This window comes from Rhinatrema bivittatum, chromosome 4 (genome assembly GCF_901001135.1).
Source record: "Rhinatrema bivittatum chromosome 4, aRhiBiv1.1, whole genome shotgun sequence".
NCBI classification, from domain to species: Eukaryota; Metazoa; Chordata; class Amphibia; order Gymnophiona; family Rhinatrematidae; genus Rhinatrema; species Rhinatrema bivittatum.
This window is the reverse complement of record NC_042618.1, coordinates 405,106,189-405,125,706: the sequence shown is the minus strand read 5'-3', so window position 1 is coordinate 405,125,706 and position 19,518 is coordinate 405,106,189. Positions and strand designations below refer to the sequence as shown.

The window sequence follows — 19,518 nt, the reverse complement described above, 5'->3', positions numbered from 1 at the left end:
TGTGTATTCCTCATGACCATGTTGTATTTCTGGTATTCTCGCTCACCAAATGGCGATTTCTGATGCGAGCGGAAGCCTTGGCTAGGAGGGCTTTTGCTTGGTCTAAAGAGTTGCGGACACTGCTACACACTCTCCCTCGCAGACCTACTAGCATTCCGACCCGTATAGTTTCTTGGAATGTGTGTGGCATCAACACACCGATCAAACGATCTAAGATCCTACAGGCCCTTAAGCGGTATTCCACTGATATTGGGTTCCTACAGGAGACACACCTTTCGGATGCTGAACATGCAAAATTGTGTAAAACTTGGGTGGGAAGTGTCCATTATGCGTCCGCTCAGCAGGGGTGGCTATTCTGATCAATAAAACTTTGCCTATTCAAATCCAGAAGGAAATTAAAGACCCTGACGGCCGTTTTCTCATTTCGCTTGGAGAGTTAAGTAATCAGCTGCTGGTCCTCTGCAATATTTATGTGCGTAATACTTATTGCCCCCATTTTTTCCATGCCCTCTTCCGGCATCTCCTTCCTCATCTGGCGGACCATATCATTGTGGGAGGTGATTTTAACACTATTAGAGATGCATAGCTTGATGCTTCCCAAAATCGTCGAAGGGAAAGGGGGATGGGTAAGGGACCAGCATTTTTAGAAAATGCATTGCATTTGATGGATACGTGGCATACTCTCCACCCAGGGGAGAAGACTTTTACCCATCTTTCACGAGCTCATGCTACCTACTCTCGTCTTGACTATTTTCTTACCAGCACTCATGCTTTCTCCAAGGTACAAGAGGCGGGCATTGAAGACATACTGATCTCAGATCATGCTCCGGTCTGGGTGGATCTCCAATTCGCATCTCCTTCCCAGGCAGTTCGGACCTGAAAATTTCCATATTATCTGGCTGAGGACAGGCACTTTCACAAATACCTGGAAGAGAGATGGACTGACTATGCTCGGCTGAACCAAGCGCACTGTGATCAGCCCGCCCTCTACTGGTACGCTGCTAAGGCAGTCATCAGGGGGGATATAATCTCAGATGTATCAGATCGATGGAAAGCGTTAAATCAGCGAGTGCTGCTCTTAAGTAGCCAGTTGCGCAAGGCTAAGATTCGCCTTCTTCACTCCAACACGCGACAGGCTAGGGATGACTACTTTTCTGTGCAGTGCACCTTGAACACGGTGCTGCCTCAGAGAGCTAAAAAAAGTTTGCTCTATTATCAGCATCAGCTTTATCAATACAGTAATAAGGCGGGCAAGTTGCTGTCTCAGTTGATTCGGTCCTCGCGCACAGCTCGGTTTGTTGCTGGCCTGAGGAATTCAGCGGGCCATGCAGAGTCACACATGCGCTCTATACTGCGCTTGTTTCGCGACTACTATTTTAAACTTTATTCGGCTGGGAGCTGGTCAGAGGAGGCCTTCTCACGGTTTTGTGATTCCCTTCCTATCCCGACACTGATGGTGGAACAGCAGCAGGCCCTCAATATGCCTATTTCGGTAGAGGAAGTTCGGTTAGCCATCCATTGCTCGAAGAGGCTGAAGGCCCCAGGTCCGGACGGATTCTCTGCGGAATTCTATAAATGCCTTGCTGATAAGGTGGCTATCCCCTTAACCTCATTGTTTTCGGATCTTGTTTGCCAGGGGAGCTTCCCCCCCGCACATAAATCATACTCACGTTATTCTTATCCCCAAGCCGGGGAAGGACCCTTTTTTACCTGAGTCCTATCGACCAATTTCTCTTCTCAATTTTGACCAAAAGCTGTTGGCCAAAATATTGGTGAAACGTTTAGTCATAATCCTTCCCTCCTTGGTCGGACCAAACCAAGTTGGTTTTGTAAGGAAAAGGTACACACTTTCTAATATTCGCCAGGTGTTAGTCGCCATGGAAATGTGTCGTCATACTAACAGCCCCTACTTGGCTATCAGCTTTGATGCAGAAAAGACGTTCGATCGCGTAGAATGGAATTATTTGTTTTACATCTTAAGGCAAATGGGTTTTGAAGGCTTCTTTTACGCAGCAGTTCAGTTGCTATATAACGATCCTCAAGCGACTATCTCAGCCAATCGGGAACTGTCGGAGTCCTTTCCCATCTTGAGGGATACGTGTCAAGGATGTCCCCTATCTCCACTTCTCTTTCTTTTGCAACTGGAGCCCTTGTTGTTGACTATACATGCGATACCTCCGATCCGGGGAGTCCGTTTCACGTCAGAGATCTTTAAATATGCTGCATTTGCAGATGACCTCCACGTTTTTCGAACAGATCATGCCTCTTCTTTATCGGCTTTGCTTAGCGTGTTTGGTGTCTTTGGGGCCTTCTCGGGTTTGCGGTTGAATAAAAATAAGTCCTCTGCTTTGACCTTCCCTGATACACTGCGGGAACGATGGCAAGGTCCTTTTCCATTACAGTGGGCGAATGGCTCCTTCGCTGTCTGGAGGTCAGTATCCCAACTGACCCCTCATTGGTTTATCAAGTCAATGTCCCTCATCTCATACATTCTACGCAGGCGACCCTTGCTGCGTGGTGCAATCTCCCCTTATCTCTATAGGGCTGTGTGAATTTATACAAAATGGTCATCCTCCCGAAATGGTTGTATCTTTTTCAAAATCTGCCCATCCATTTATGGCAGCAAGATGCTGCTCTGATGGACCGCTCTTTACAGAAATATTTATGGCGGGGGGGGGGGGGGGGGGGGTAGGGCGCGCCTTCCGCTCAATTGGTTGCAGCAGCGTTGGGGTTTGAGAGGTCTGGGAGTGCCGAATCTCACATGCTATGCCCTGGCTAGCAACATCTGGGTTGTCAGGGACTGGTTGCTGGGTACTTCCTCTCACACTAGTTTTGTCGCTGAAAGCGCCTTGACTGTCCCTATGGATGTCCACTATGTGCTTCAGGTAGAGCCGATGAAACTCTCAGCTTTCTTGACTCGGTCCAGTGTCCTACATCCCATTCGGCATTCCTGGGTTCAATTGACCAAACTGCTTCAGGTGCCACAGATCAGCGCTTACCTGTTGCCGGTGAAGGGCAACATGGAGTTCTCCCCGGGTTCCCACTCACCGGCATTTCAGCTCTGGCGGAGGAAGGATATCACACAATTGGGACACCTGCTTACTGATAAGGGGACCCCGATTTCCTTCTCTGAGTTACGTGAATACTATGGGCTGGGTGGGTCTTCTACATTTCCTTATTTGCAAATTACTCATTATATAAGGGCCTTGCCTGCGGTGTTTTTGCAACCTCTGGTTTTTCAGAAGCTAGAAAAATTTTTGGATCTTACAGGTATCAGGGCTCCCTCCCTGTCCCATTATTATAAATGGATACACGAGGTGCAGAGGGTGGAGATGTGTGCCGTACTCGCAGAGCATTGGACCAGGGATGGGGAGTTTGTGGTCACGTCTTCTGTGTTACAAGTTTGTTATGATCGTGTAGCCAGGATCTCGTACAATACTTATTATCGAGAGCTACAATATAAATTTTTAGGGAGGGCATACATCTCGCCTCAAATGGCACAGCAGCAGCGCATAGCTGTTTCGGCGTCTTGTGGTAGATGTCATAAGGAACAGGGCACCTTGGCACATGGATTTTGGGCTTGCCCAGCTATTAAATCCTTTTGGGGTAAGGTGGCCCACTACTTAGCAAGTATATTACACATCTCCATTCCGGTGGCGCCCCTTTGGCTCCTGTTTGGCTGTATTCCCCCTCTGAGAATACAAGATCCAGGTATCCAATTATTGATCCAGAAGGCCTGTGTGGTGGGGAAGCGGGTGATCTTAATGGGTTGGTGCAGCGAGGACCCACCTTCCTTTTGGACCTGGCGGAACCTTTTTATGCCATGATACATATGGAACATCTTTCGTCTCGCCACTCCTTAACGCTTTGACGGCGCTTTTTAGACACTTGGGATCCATATCTTCAACCCTCCCGCACTGGGCCTAGAGCAGGATCTTCAATGACTGCACTTAACATCAGCTTCTGCAAGCCATGTGGTGATTTCCTATGGCCCTTGGCTTCATTTGTTGCTATTTTTTACCTATTCTACTGGACTACACAAAGGATTATCCTTCGGGGTCACAGGGCAATAAAAAGGGGGGGGGAGGGTTTTGGGCGGGGGTGGGAGTGGAGGTTACCTTCTTGGCTTGAAGTGGGTTAACTGGGAGTGTGTCAGAACCCAGCACTCCCTAGCTGTTTGTACCTTGTTTTTTTTTTTAATATGCCAATAAAAATCATTTAACCATAACATTTCTATAGCACTACACGACATACACAGCACTTTCTAAAGTTCTAAGGGTTGGTCTCTCGCTAAGAGTCCCACCGCATCAAGTCATTTAACTGCAGCTGCATGCTGTTTTCTATGCTCTGAGAGCATTGTCTCACTTCCGCTCCGGAAAGAATTTTAATCCAAATGGATAGGTAGCCATGTTCTATATAAATAATAAGGGATATATGGGCTTTTATGTGCTCTGCAGGAGAACATCTGAATCTAGTCATCTCTCATCCACACGTGACTGTGCTCTCACGATTGCAGGCCCCACTCACTGGAACACACTACCGCCGGACATACGCCTCGAACCCTGTATGAACAACTTCAAAAAGAAATTGAAAACATGGTTGTTCAACCAAGCCTACCCAGATTAACAAATCACCAATCCGTGCCATTGTAGACCACAATACGTCTACTCCCTATTTTCTCATATTGAGGAACTATGTTTTTTACTCCATCTCCTCTCCGCGAGGTACCTTGTTCGTTGTTTACCCTATCTTTTCTTAGCTGCCTATCGTTACCCCTTCTCCCAGTTTTGACCTCCCTGTTAAAATGTAATTTCCAATCTTAACCGTTTACTGTGAACCGACATGATGTCCACGACGAATGCCGGTATATAAAAATGTTTAAAATAAATAAATAAAATAAATAGTCATGGGTAGGATATCACAAGCGATCTACCTTCTGGCCCGCTTCAGCAGAGTGTTACCACTGCGTGATTTGTCTTTGGATCAGAGAGCTGCTGGGGAAAGCCAGTGAACAACTTGTTCATCTAGAAGTCAACAGGAAACTCAAAATATTCTGTTCTATGCATGCAAGTAGTGACATATCAGCTCTGATGCTTTTCTGCTAATGTCTGTCTACTCTATGTGTTCTCATTGATTCCGCTAATCTTCAGGACTGTTCAGAAATGCCTTTGGGACAACATGAGGGTGATGCTTATTTCACTGGTATGGCCACTGCAAGTGTGGTTTCTATATTTTGTCCTATCAGTTCAATCTCCACTTCTATTAGGGATATCTCCAATTCTCATTACAGGAGAATGGCAGGCTTTGCCATCCCAACAGTCATCCCTGGTCCTTCTGGCATAGGTGTTGAACATGTGGTAGTTTCCTCTTTACTCTTTCCAAAGGAAGTTGAGGATAATTGATTTTGGCTAGAAAGCCATCAACCAGAAGATCTTACAGTCTCAAGTGGAAGAGATTCTTGACTTGGTGTGGGACCAATTATCTGGATCCTTTCTCTTCTGAACAAAGGGACTTGCTTCAGTATCTATTCTGACCTTGGGCAGTAGCCTCTCTTCAGTCAAGGTTCATTTCTGTGCCATCGCAAGACAAGAAGGGGCACCGATCTCTCTCCATCCTTTGATATGTAAGTATATGAAAGGATTGTGGCATTCTAGGTCTTGAGTCAGTAAACCTGCAGGGCCTTGGGACTTCATTGTTGCCTTAGCTCAACCAATGAAACCTCCTTTCAAATCGCTCAAGTTGATGGTCTTGAAGTTTTTCTCCTGGAAAGTGTTGTTTCAAATGGCTGTCACTTTGGCACAAAGAGTACATGAACTAAGGCTCTGGTTTCATATTCATTATATTTTTGTTTTTTTCACAATAGGCTGGTTCTACAAACCCATGCCAACTTCCTTCGAAAAGTGGTATATGCTTTCCACATTAATCTAGGTATTGTGCTTCCTACATTCCTTCCAAGACGTCATGTGTGAAAGGAATGGGCTCTTCACTCCTTGTGCTGCAAGAGAGCCCTGGCATATTACCTAAGCAGGACTCTTACCTAACAGTCACACTTCTTGTTAGGGTTTTGTATGTTTGTGGGCCACTGGGCTGACGGGAGCGATGGTAGCACCCACAGGGAGGAGCCCTGTGAGTCTCACCGTTGGGAGGCATGGTCTCAGCAGGCTTCAGACACACCTGTGGAATAGAGTCTTTATTAGAGAGAAAGAGAGAGAGAGGGACTGCCCGAGATATGGGTAGTGCAGAGACAAGCACAATGTTCGTGAGATGGGGTAAACCCAGAGGGAATACCTCCTAGAAGCAATCCGGTAATGGTCCGCAGAGTGGGGTACACCAATAAGGCTTCTTGTAGCGATGGCTTGGTAGTGGCCTGCAGTGCAGGGTACACCAGTGGGGTTCCTCATGTAGATCAGGAATGGTAGTGGCCCGCAGTTCGGGGTACACCAGAGGATTCCCACAGATGATGGTATGGAGGAGGTCCACAGGATGAGGCGCTCATAGGAGGTCCTATGCAGGTGAATGCGGTAGTGGCCCGCAGCGCGAGGTACACCAGAGATAGGAAGTAGTCCAAGGATTCAGAGTACTGACAGCAAGGTGCGTTCCAGCAGTAGTCCTGGGATGCAGGATAAAGCAATAGCCCAAGGCAGAAGGCCATCTGAGGAGCGGATAGCCAGAGCCAAGGAAGAGCTCCCGAGGAGCAGGTACCCAGAGGGTGTCTCGCCAGAGTAAGAGCTGGAACGGAAGTCTGTAGGGTGAGGTGCGGGATCAGCAATGAGGGAACTCGTTGCCAAGTCGTCAGTGGTCAGGTTCGGTTAGCTTAAGTATCTGGGAATGGGGACATCATCAGTGGGGGACGCCCCTGAGGTTCCCGCCAAGCAGTGCTTAACCTGACCTGTGTGCACGTGCATGCGCCTATGTGATCCCAGAGTCAAGATGCGGTCAGCAGCGCCCATGCCGTCCTGGGAACGCCAGGTGGGTCGGCGGTAGCTGGTGAAGGCCGCCACTTTCCCCAATGGAGTCACTGAAGAGAAGAGAGAGGTGATCAGAAGTGGTCACAGCCATCTGCGACTGATGGGTGTAACACTTCTCAACTGTTCATGTCCTTTAATCTCAGTAGATTGGGAAGGCAGTTGTTGAACAAACTCTATTTAGTTGGCTCATGGACTGCATAGCACACTGTTATGTACTGACTGGCTTACAGATTATTGTCCCTTTCAAGGCTCATCAAATGAGAGCCATGGAGATTTCAATGGCTCATCTCAGGGCCACTTCCTTTGAAGGTATTAGCAAAGTTGCTACCTGGTAGTCTGTACACACCGTCACATGTCACTATTATATGTCCCAGAGAGAAAGTAACTTTGGACAAGTAGTTTTGCACACCTGATCACACAATAGTCCACTCTTCATTGGTGGAGACAGGTTGTCTTTATGTAAGTGCTTCCACATTGCAACCTCAGCTTTGGACTCCCCATGCATAATGGCTAATTGATGCCTCTTAGTTGACAGAGAAAGCAAGTTTGTCGACAAGATTTTCTGTAGATAGTAGGATGAATTGGCGATTCTTAATACTCGCCTCTCTGGAGGATCGACTATCTTGCTAAAGCTTAAACTCTGGTAAAAACTGACAGGCTCACGAGGCAACATGTGTGAGCATGAAAATGCCCTCTTTTCAGAGCTCTGAGAGTCTTTACTGAGCTCTCAGAGCTGGGTCCAAGTTGGCGCCATTGGATGATGTCACCCACACATAATGGCTAAGTCATCCTGCTGTCTGTGGAGAAGCATGTGTATAGGTAAACAAAATTGCTTTTTCCATGCTACCACCTCTTGACTGAGCATTAGATTTTGAACTTCTAGCAGGGACTATGCCTGTTTAATGATGACTGTGGCACATTCTTCTTCCCAGGCCAAAATGTTTTTTTATGGGTGTATCAGACCAGTTTCCTAAAGCTCCTTGAAGTATATGCCATTTTAATAGTTCAGATTGTCTTGAACTGACATAGTCCTCTTATTATTCAGGGAGAATATCTTTTTCATGCTCCCTAATGCATTCCTCTTTAGTCTATTGGTCTGGGTTGCTCTATGTAGATAGCTTACATGTGAAGTATCGCAGTCAGATATCTGTCAATTACTTCTAGCCTACAGTGGGATATGACTGGTACTCTCTTCTTCAGCTGTATTGATGTGGGGGCCTGAGGTGTCTTCATGCACTACATTAGATATTTTCCACTGAAATTGTCCCCTTCCTTCCTATGAAGGATCAGGCACTATTTATGTGACTAGATGGCCAAGAAACCCTCTCTCCCCAGCCTTCTTTAAAGCACGCTATCAGTAAAGTCATCCTGAGTTGTTCCTTACTAGAGTGCAGTCTCTTTGCTGCATCTGGCTATTTTGAGTCAGGGCAGCAAGAAACTCATGCTGTGAAACCAAACCTTCTCATATGTACCAGTGCTGCTGTAATCCCCGAGAAAAGCACATGGGGGTGAAATAAAAAATTCTTGACTTTCTACCATATGCAAGTTCCTTAGAATTGTACAGTCAGCGTTTTGGCCATCGGTAAATAATAAGTAGAGACCTGGTCTTAGACATTGCATTACATAAAAACCAGTTGACAAAAATTGTGATAAATTTCTGCTGAAAATAAAGCCTTAATATGAGAAATTTCTGAACATGTCATTATATATATATATGAGTCATTTGTTTCACACTAAGCCGGGCCTGTTATGAACATGACTATTTAGAGGGGTTTTCAGAATTTAAACATTATACATAATTCCATACTTCAGAATGATTCATATTCAAATCTACTTTTATGTTGTTATAGTTAAGAAAATAATGCACCTTCCTACATTTTCACTGTTCTGGGCTGTATCAGAATTGCTGACTTGAATCTGGCAATGAACTTGAGCTAACAGAAATTTTCAGTTTCAAATTGTTTGTACTTTCTTTTGTTCTTTCTGTAACACATGAAGAGATTTTGTTTTTAATTTAATTAAGGAAAAGAGCTAGGCTTTTAGTGTCAAGAGCTTTTCATGCTTCGTGTATAGCGTAAAACGGATACAGAAAAATGGAGAGGGCCTAGCACCTTTGGCTGACAAGGTGTCACAGTTGCATATTTTTACAGCGTGTGTTTGTTGTCTAGTACTCTCCCTGGCAGTCAGAGATCGAGAAGGAAAGAGGAAGGCAAGTAGAGAATAAGAGAGAGGTTAAAGTTTAACTCTTTAGTATATTTTACAGTTCAGTGGCTGCGACCATCGTGCTACACAGTCAGGTAAGTTAATGTCTCCAAGGGTGTAAAGTAGGATCATTTTGGGAAAGGGTTAGTAGAGACTTTGTTTTCAATATTTTTCACAATAGCAGCTATAGTAGATGACAGTGAATTGCGAAAATTGTACAGTTAACTCAATGATTGTTAGTGGGGTATTAGCAATTATAAATAAAGGGAAAAGACAACTTTCTACTGGGAAAAAAATTGCATTTTCTTTTCCCTTGAAATATCTTAGGTGCTGTATTTCTGTAATTGCAGTTGCTTTTAGGGAAACAGGTGGCTTTAAAGGCTGGCTTTTGCTGTTGTTTTAATCATAGTTCAGTTACCATGGAGAAATGTGCAAGTTAGCATTGATACACAGAAGTGAAATTTATGCTGCAGAGATAATAGCCTAAATTTAGCACATGACTTAAGTTTACCACTTCCTTAAAAAAAAAAAAAAAAAAAAAAGAGTAATACCACAAGAATGTCTACCTTGATGCTCTTTCTGTAAATAACATTTTGTTTTAGTAAATTTGAAATTTGAATGCATTTTCTGATTTTTATTTTCCTCTTGATGTGCATGGTATGGTAGATATAACCTTTTACAGTACAGATATAACCTTTTACAGTCTAGCCCAATGCAGCCTCTCCTATTGGCATACCTTAGATTTGCTGTGATGCTGGCAGAGATACAGTGGCTGCAAGGGACCTGATAAAATGGAAAAATCCACAGGTTTTAGTAATAAATAATGATGCACCATCAAAGGTCCCTGTTTTTGAAGGCAAACTATATGATTGCTTAACTGCGGTTGTTCAGAAATGTTCACCAAAGCTTTTTAAAATGGTAATAGTAAGGTGGGGAAATCACGAGCAGGTCCATGATAATTCTTATGGCCCTTATTGTCCATCAGCTGGATAATAGTTTTATTGCTAATTCAGCTATTTCATCTGCTCCATGAAATTGAAGAACTATAAAATAGCATGTTTGCCGTTTATTTTATGGGCTCCTCGGAGATGGTTCAAAGTTTCAAGGACAAATGTAGGAAAGGCACCATGATCCAACAATGAGGTCCCACAGCACAGAGAGCGACAGATCCCTTTCAGCACCAGCTGTTATCACAGATATAGATTACTGCAGTGAAATTTTCTTAATATAATTCAGGAAACTCTGGAGAATTCCCCAAAACGACTGTGCCAACAAGGAGAATGTTGAATTTTTCATCAGCTGCCCAGTTCTGAGAGTTAGTGGGCAATCCGCTCATTCATGACCAGATGTTCAGCATAGAAATGCTCTGCAGTTACTTGAACTTTGTGGCTGGTGTACCATTGGTTGCAAGGACATTGGCAGCAACCTGGCATTAGAGAATTGTGGCCTGAAAGAGAGACGGACTGGAGTGTATGTCTGTGGCTCTCTGGTTTCCACCAGCGACCAGACAATGTAGGGATGATGAAAGAATTAAACAACACAGCATCAATCATATCTGACATGAAGATGAAGCACCTTAACTGCACCTTTAGTCTCTTGGGAGCATTAGGACATATTTTAGGTTTTTGTCTTGCTTGAGAAGAAAGATTCTTTTCCAATGCTTAGTTTGACATGTAACATGTTTTAGTCCTGAGTAAATTGTGTAAACTTATTTTATCTGTTTTAAAACCATGGGAAACCACGAAGCTTTTAATAGTTAAAGCTTGTGTTTCTGGTGGTGTATATTGAAATTACAAGGTCACGGTCAAAGGGATGTGCTCTTGTGTTAGCCAACCTACACTATAATAGTGGTACATAGGTGCCTTTATTAAAACTTGCACCAAAGTTTTTTTTAGCATGTAGCTGTTAAAGCATGTACTGTGCATGGTAAAATGGCACTTAACATTAATGTTCTACTACTAGCACTGAATTGTACTCTAAAAAGCATGTGTACACATGCTTTTTAACCCCAAAAGTATAGCATCTACATGCTGCTTCTAGTTGAACACTAAATAGCTTGTAGATAAGACACAAGATAGTGCATATGTGCTAAACTGAACACGTACTGTCTATTTTTCCCTATGGCTCTGCCTCTTTGCTGTAAACCAGTATAAAAATAAGCCTGGCACATGGGCTGGTTGTCTGTGCTGAGGGCAGAAGCAGGAGAACATTTGTACTCCAGAAGAGGAGGTGAAAGAAGAAGAGTTCCAGGAGAGGAAATATCACACCAAAAGCATGCGCCTCAAACATCTGTAAAGGAGGTGGAGGAGGAAAGGGCAAAGGAATCGGAGCATGGAGGCAATGACATCATTTGAAGGCTGTGCTGTACACACCCAGGATGACCGATTCATACACAAATTCCAACCAGAAGAGTCGGCAACGATGATAAGAACTGGAATCAGAGGGTGCCTGAACCGGCCCTGGTACATCCACCCCATTGTGATACCAGGGAGGGGTATCTGCAGCCTGGACTCTGGAGGGCACTCACATCAGACCGCCTTCCTCCAACCCCTCCCCACGAGAATCCTGTAATGTTGGAGTCAGGATCCACCTTTGCCCTAATGGTGCCCTCTGCAGGCAATCTAAAGATATTGAGGAGGGGGAAAGAGTAGCAATTTTAGCTCTGACTGAGGCTATAACAGCAGGAAGGACACAGACCAGCTGGGCCTCCAAGCTCTTAGAAAAGAGCTCTACAATCAAACAAAAAGACTGGTTGACTTCAAAGAATCTCTCATTGCCCAGACTGCTGTTCTGGCTCTAGACTGGATCAGACCCACATCAAAGACAGCAGTGATTATCATGGTTATGCCAATCTATAGCAACTTGTGGAATGGCCCTTTTGTTAGGGACAGTAGATCCCTTGTTCCTTACACATTAAGAAGTATACAAAAATGTTTAAATGTCAGTTGTTAACCTTTGGTTTCAGAAGACATTTTAGTGGTAAATATACATTTTTGTAGGAAATTATAGAAATTTACGGGTAGATTTGAAATGCCCGGTGCACGTAAATCCCGGGGTTTACACGAGTGGCCGGGCCTTGTGTGCACTGGGCGAATTTTCAAAGAGGCCCGGCCACGCGCGTAAACCCCGGTATGTGCATAACTGCTGGGCCTTTTCAAAGGGGCGGGGAGGGGGCGGGGTCTGGGCAGGGAGGGGTGGGGGCGGGCTGGGACAGCGCCATTGATCACTGTCCTGAAGACTTGTGCACCGTCTGGCTACCGGCGTACACAACTTACTTCAGCCTGGGGACTTGAAGTAAGTCATAAAACAAACAAAAAAAAAAATAGGTAGGGTTTAGGTGGTGGCAAAGAGAGATGAAGAGGGAAGGAATTTAGGTAGGTGGTAGGGAACTGGGAAAGGCCCGCTATGTGTTGCTGCGTGGAGTTTGCAGAAATTCTCCCCTCCTTGTGTGCTCCGCCCACACATATGCACATGGATTATAATATCTGGTGCGCATGTACGCGCTGGCATGCACATGATATAAAATCGGTGCATCCATGTGTGCACGCCAGGAAATGCACGCACGCACACGTTTGAAAATCTACCCCAATGTGTAGTAGTATTTTTTTTTTTTTTTTTAAAAAGAAGGGTGGGAACAATTGTTATAACTCTAGTGCCTGTGTATAAACTTTTACAGTACCATGTCTTGTACATCTTCTCTTTCTTCAAGCCACAATGCATGCTGGTAGCTGAGCCCTTTTTATAGCATGCATTCACAAAAATTATCACCTGATCTGAGGCAGGTGTTACATTTTAGACTTTAGCAAGCCCCTAAGAAACACATGGAGAAGAGTATACCATATGATTTTGCATGTGTCCGCTAAAGTCTCATTTGCATTTGGTGTTCCTTCATTGACATTAATTTTAGCATGCATGTGCTACATCTTCAGGAATCACGCAGACTAGGATGTTAGTGCATAGCATACTATTCTGCATGCATATTAATTAGCCTTAGTGTGCACACTAACCTTTAATGTCATAGATTTTTCATTTATACAGTCCTATACCTTTTTTTCCAAAATAAATACAATTGTGCTTTCTCAAGTGCTGTGTTCATGTGCTGGACTCTGCACTGGTGCACAGAAAAAAAATGTGATTGAATAGGAGGTTTTGAATAAGCAATATGAATTTCCACTTTCAAAAGGATGAAACAAAAGTGAAGCTGATTTTGGGTCTGCCAGCTGGCAGGAAAACATGAAGGCAGATTTTATTTTTTTTAAAGCATTTTACTGCATGCCTTGTACTGTAATATATATATGCTTTGCATTTTATTGCACAATAACTTAAAGAAATAACTGTTGATTTGAGAGTTAAATAGGGAAATGAAACTCCTGATGTTTTAGCTTGTCCGTGTACCAGTTATCTAGATTATGTGTTAATGCAACATAAAAATTCATTGTTCAGTATATTTCTTTAATCATTTTTGCATTTCATATTGAAATGGAAAGACTTGTTTGGAAAGTGGTGTTTTTGAAAATCGGAGTATGTATGCATGTATATACATTATTTTTTCTCATTAAGGCATTTCTCTAATATCTTTAACATTACCCTTTGGTAATAATTGGGGTACCGATTAATGTTAATTGTTCTTCTGTATTATTATTTACTATTTATCTGATTTATATTTCACCTTTCAGGAATTTCATACACCCATAGGTGGTAATGAGAAGCTGATAAACTTTGGGATTCCTCCAAGACTCATCACGAAACCCAAGTGGTAGTCAGTGAGTACTTTTTGAAAATGATAGTCTATCTTGGTATTCAGGGTTCGGAAGACACTTTGGGCTTTCTCTTGTATCGATAATCATTTTGTGAAAATGGCAAACTAACATAAGAGAACTTTTTCTTTCTCCTGTACCAGTGTAGCACATATTGAAGGCAATAGGATGTTAATGGAAGAGAATGTCTTCAATGCCTGTCCGAACTCTTCCTGCTGGTGATGGGAGACTAATGAAATAGTCTGCTTTCTCCTATGCTTATTGTAACACCCACCTGTGAGAATGGAATGTTGAGGAACCAGCAGGCTTCCTTTACAATTGACAGCAATGAACTTTGCTCTAGTCAACACTTAATATTGCAAAGTTGCAATAAGCCATTACTATGTGTTTCCTGCATCTGAAAAATCCTGTGTTCATGTGGGGCTGAAATGTGAAATTTCAGCTCTAATTAAACCGAGAGTCTTGAACTTGACCCTCAGCTGGAAAAGCCCTCTGTTTTGAGTTTCATGGACCAAACCCTTCGTTGTGTTGGTAAGAGCAAAGTTGAACTTTTTAGTAGGTAGAATATGAGGATGGAAAAGGAATGCCCTGGTTGTCACTGATGGTAGCTTACTGAGAGAGAGGACATGAGTGGGCTTACAGTAGCTTTGACATTACAGTTACCTTTCTTCGGCATGTTCCAGCTGCATTGAGCTCTCAGGAGGACTTCACCATGCACACAGTTTTTTCTTGGGTGTGAAAGCAAACATTATTTGAATTGGCAGCAACTTCCCTTTTTGAGAACTTTGCTGCCTCGGCAAGAAACCACAGTTTGAGCTTTCTGCTTCTGAATGTTTCCACTGGCAGGATGGCCTTTTTCCACATTTCCTTGGTTTAAGGAAACAGATTTTGAACTTTCATTTTTTTTTTTTGAAGGACAGCATGCCAACATTTAACAGCTGGAGTTAGCATATAATTTATGGTTTTCATTTTTATGGTCTTTCAGAGGTAAAAAATTAAAATTCGACAATTATTCTTAAAAGATGCAAGTTAATGCAAAAAGAGTGATTAAAAAATGGAGCTTCTGCTTTGAGAATTTCAAACAACCCATTGTTATATAACTATTCATTGTCAATTATTCTACCTTTAATGCATTTTAATTGTTATAATTTACTTGTATTCATATGGGAAAAGTTATAAATCCTTTAGTTTTTTTTTCTTTTTGAATATCAAGTAGGAGTATGGATGAGCTGTACTAGTTTTTATTTTTGGTTGAGAGCTTGTAAAATCCACTTTCCAGGGAGACTCCCCATCTACCTCAGCTCAGATATTGGTTTCACAATGGCATCCTAACCAATTGTAAAATACTTTATTACTCATACAGCTCTTTATGAATATACTTTGGCACCCAAACCTGTATCTCATCTGTATTCTTTCTCTGAGCACTATTGCTTACCTCATTGCTAGTAACTTAATAATTTATTTTAATTATTTTGCTATATTTTTGTTTTCAGTGGCACAAAGAAATCATACAGCCTTCATCAGTTATATAAATTGTAGTCATATTATGGTATGTATTTATCTTAAATCTGAAACTAACACACTAGTGGAGGATATAAACACATCAAAATAGTAGAACTGCGAACGAAAAGGGTGTGTCCAAGCACTCAGGTTCATCTATGGACAAAATATGCCTTCAATGCATATAATGCTTTTATTGTTATATTTATGTGTGATACAAAATAATCAGGCAGTCTTAACTCTTATCTATAAAACTTATCATACACAATTACAGTCACAGCAATGTCAGTCTCCCGACACAGGCCGTATTTTGCAGTGGCTGGATCGAGAGGGACAGAGATAGAGACCAGAAAATATCTTCAAATCAATAATATAGAATCTTCAAATGTGTGCGAGTTTCCCGATGCAGCCACTGTGAAACAGCCTGTGTCGGGAGACTGACATTTCTGTGACTGTAATTGTGTATAATACGTTTTACAGATAAAGAGATAAGACTGCCTGATTATTTTGTATCACACATAAATATAACAATAAAAGCATTATATGCATTGAAGGCATATTTTGTCCATAGATGAACCTGAGTGCTTAGACACACCCTTTATCTTAAATGAAACATAATGTCCATAGTGTTGAGATTGCAGAATCCGCATTGTCTGTTTGGGACCTGTTTAGCATCTTTCTTTTTTCTATTTGGGAATGCAAGGCCTTACTGACTGTATGGTATTTTTAATATCCTCTATGGCAGGGCTTCCAGTTTTCCAAGAAATGTATAAGTAGCAAATTTTAATTAATAAATTAGGAAAGTACTTTAGACCGAGTTTGAAATTTGGTTGAATCCTTTATGTCCTACAGTTTTTCTGGAACTTTCATTTGAGGGAGGAAGGCAAAGAATTGGCAGTGTGAACTTGTTCATTTGAGGAGCCTTTGAACAGAAGATACTGGAAGTAGATGCAGTTAGCAGATACATTGAGAAAGCCATTTCAGTTTTGACATGTAAGACCAAAGGTGATCATTAGGGTTTTTCTGAACTACCATAGTTATATACAATTTGGCAAATAAAAACTATGATGACCATAAATATAACTGTTTTGCAAGCTGTAAGAAAAAACAAAGTGAGGAGAATGCTAAAAAAAAAGCTTAGCAAATCAGGTGCCTAATTCACCATTCTTAATTTTTACAAATGTTTCATTTTATACGTTAAATGCACCTGTACATACATACTTAGCTACAGTCAACAGAAGCATTGAAAAAAATTATATACAATAATTTTGTAATTCAGGAAGCCATTACTCATTTTTAGCTGCAAGATCTGTAGATCAGATTAGCTCCCCTTATGTATGTTGTCTGTTTGTCATGTTTGTTGTCTGTTGTTAATGTGTTAGAACTGCTGCCAGTTTCTTGCCAAGGACCCCCTTGAAATAAAAGGATGTGGCAACAGTTACTATCTGATTTAGAAAACTTAAATCAACAGCTTCTTTTTTTTTTTGAGTTGGGGGGTGGGTGTAACTTGTCTTTAGCAGTCTTTTACTAAACCTTCTAAAAAACTGCTACCACGTTTGTTTGACAGCGTACCCATGACTGATTCTAGTAAGGATTTTTATACTCTTCTTGGTCCCTAAGATGTTTCCAGTTATTGAAGTGGTGTCACCTCAGAGCAATTCCATGGAACACTGGTACACCAAGAACATATGTAAAAAAAAACCCAAAAAAAACCCCCTAATCTTTTTAGCTTTCACAGTTATCACTCCAGTGATGCCTGGATTAACTGCAGATAAGCTAAGAGGAAAATATGTTTCTTATACAGGAGAAGTATATTACAGAGAGCAGCAATTTATCGTGTACCAACCATTTGAAAGGCAAGCCTTTATTTGGTAAGGTTTAAATTCTATGAAGAATTTGCTTGGTAATAAAAATAAAACAGATGATAAAATATAACAGTGTCAACTTGATTCAAACAACAGTTCTAAAATGCTATTATTGGAATCATTCCTAAAAATTAACTGCAAAAGAAGAAAATTATGATTGCACTTTTTGCATTCCAGGTTGCATTCTTGGGGGTATTCTGTGCAATGCTGAATTTGTACAGAATTCCCCCAGCACAAAATTTACCCTTTATTGTACAGAAGTTGACTGCTCTGTGATGAGCTGACAAGAGATGGAAGAACCAGATTTGAGTGCCCATGGGAGTAGGAGGAGCTAATGCCATCTTCTTTTTGCACTGTGGGGCTCTCAATGTGAGAAGTACAATATCTGAACTCCCAAGCCATTCTTATGAGATTTTGAGAATTGCGCAAGAATTCAAGCATCATGCCTTACTCTGGGAGCTTCGTAGAGACATCTATACCAGGGTTGCTGGTGGAAGCTGAAAGCTGGGAGAGACAGTGAGAAACTGGTGGCTGAGTTGAGGGAGGCGAGATAATACAGGGAAAAGAGATCTGCTGTGGGGGAGATAAACTGAGGGAGGGATGTGAGGAGGGGATGGGCTGGGGGAGAGGGAGAAAAATGTTAGTGGGGATGACCTAGAGGAGATAGTGTTGGGAGGAGTTGGGGGAGGAGGGGGAGAGAGTGTTGGAAGGGACAGGCTGGGGAAGATAGTGCTGGAGAGGATAGACAGGAAGGAGGAGTTTGTTGGAGGAGGAGAAGGAATGTTGGGACAAACGAGGGAGGGGGACAGAGAAAGTAAGTAAAGGGACTGTAATCTACTGCCTTTTGGTTAGGGCTTCTGGATTTCAGGGATTTTCATTTGGCCATTGGCAGAGTCCAAGAGGAGCTGCAGGCAGTGCAATTTCTTTTAACTGCTGACATTTGTAGCTAGAACAAGGGACACTGCTATATTGCCACAAGTATTGGCAGCTGTAAGAAGTCAGCACTGCCTGCAGCTTGGAGCTCCCGTTAGACTCTGTGGGTTGCTAATGTAAAATCCCCCAAAACCAGAAGCCCTACGTATGGTACAATATTATTGTACTGTGAGAATTCTGCACCAAAAACTTAATTTTGCATCTTTGAGTAAAAACCTATTTTTGTTTTGCAGTTAAAATTAATTACTACTTATATAGTGGAGTAAATTTGTGTGCAAAAGTAGCAGGTACTTGTGTATATGCTTTTTTATAAATGTTGAGAGTGCATGCATATTTTCCATTTTGTGAGTTAATTTTTCCATAGAAAAAAGGGGGCGGCTATGGGCAATGAGGAATGGGGTTCTGAAGTACGTGCATTAGTTGCTATTTTGTAAGACACATACGCATATACATTACCGAACTTATTCTTACAAATTTACACCTGCCAATTGACTCGTGCAATTGAAATCAGACTGGTCTGTCTGCAGTTTTTGGGTGGGAGGTTTGGCTGAACTGATGGGGGTATAGGGTGAAGTGCTAGAGGGTCTAAAAGGTAGATTTTAAAAGTGTTCCTCATGCAAAAATGGTCACATTTGTGCCTATGCAGGCTGTGCAAATTTTAAGAATCTGGGAAGTATGTGTGTCAAGACATGTAACTTTACTGCAGAAGCAAGTAGTTTTAAGACTGTCAAGGGTTTGGGCTGGAGCTTACAGGATGAGAACTAGAGGAACCACCACTGGGGGGGGGGGGGGGGGGGGGGGGGGGGGGGAAGACTCTGTAAGAGAGATAGTATGACACTCTATATATCGCCCACTGTAAGAAGATCACTTTCAGTTCAGGGTGGGTTTGGGGGGGAGGGGCGGTGTTACATTGGTCTGCCTAGGGCTCAAGGATCTGTAGATCCTTGTACAATTGCCCACCCGCCCAAAACCTTTCCTGAGTTGAAAGTGCCCCTCCTACAGTGGGAGATATATATAGAGTGTCATATTGTCTCTCTTACAGAGTCTCTCTCTTATCTCTTTCTCTCTCTCAGCATGTTATTAAAATACGTGCATAAAGGCTGCACTCATATGCGCGACAGGGGTATTTTAAATAATATTTGTGTGCATGATATAAAATTAAGCGTAACACTGCTTGCGTGCAAATACGCATGTTCCTTTTAAAATTAGCCAGTAAGTGAACTGGAGTGACTTGGGTGAACTAGTGGAGGTATAAGCTAACTGGTGACCTCAAGTGCATGTGCAAGTAAGTTT

The 19,518-nt window shown here is 42.4% G+C and overlaps 1 protein-coding gene across 1 annotated transcript in view; it reads left to right on the top strand.

Annotated features, from left to right (window-relative positions):
* FOXP1 (forkhead box P1) overlaps positions 1-19,518 on the top strand; it is a 1,246,052-nt gene that overhangs the window by 494,008 nt on the left and 732,526 nt on the right. Inside the window, 1 exon segment of the mRNA XM_029601088.1 lies at positions 13,847-13,933. The gene's annotated coding sequence lies outside the window, so the exon portion shown is untranslated.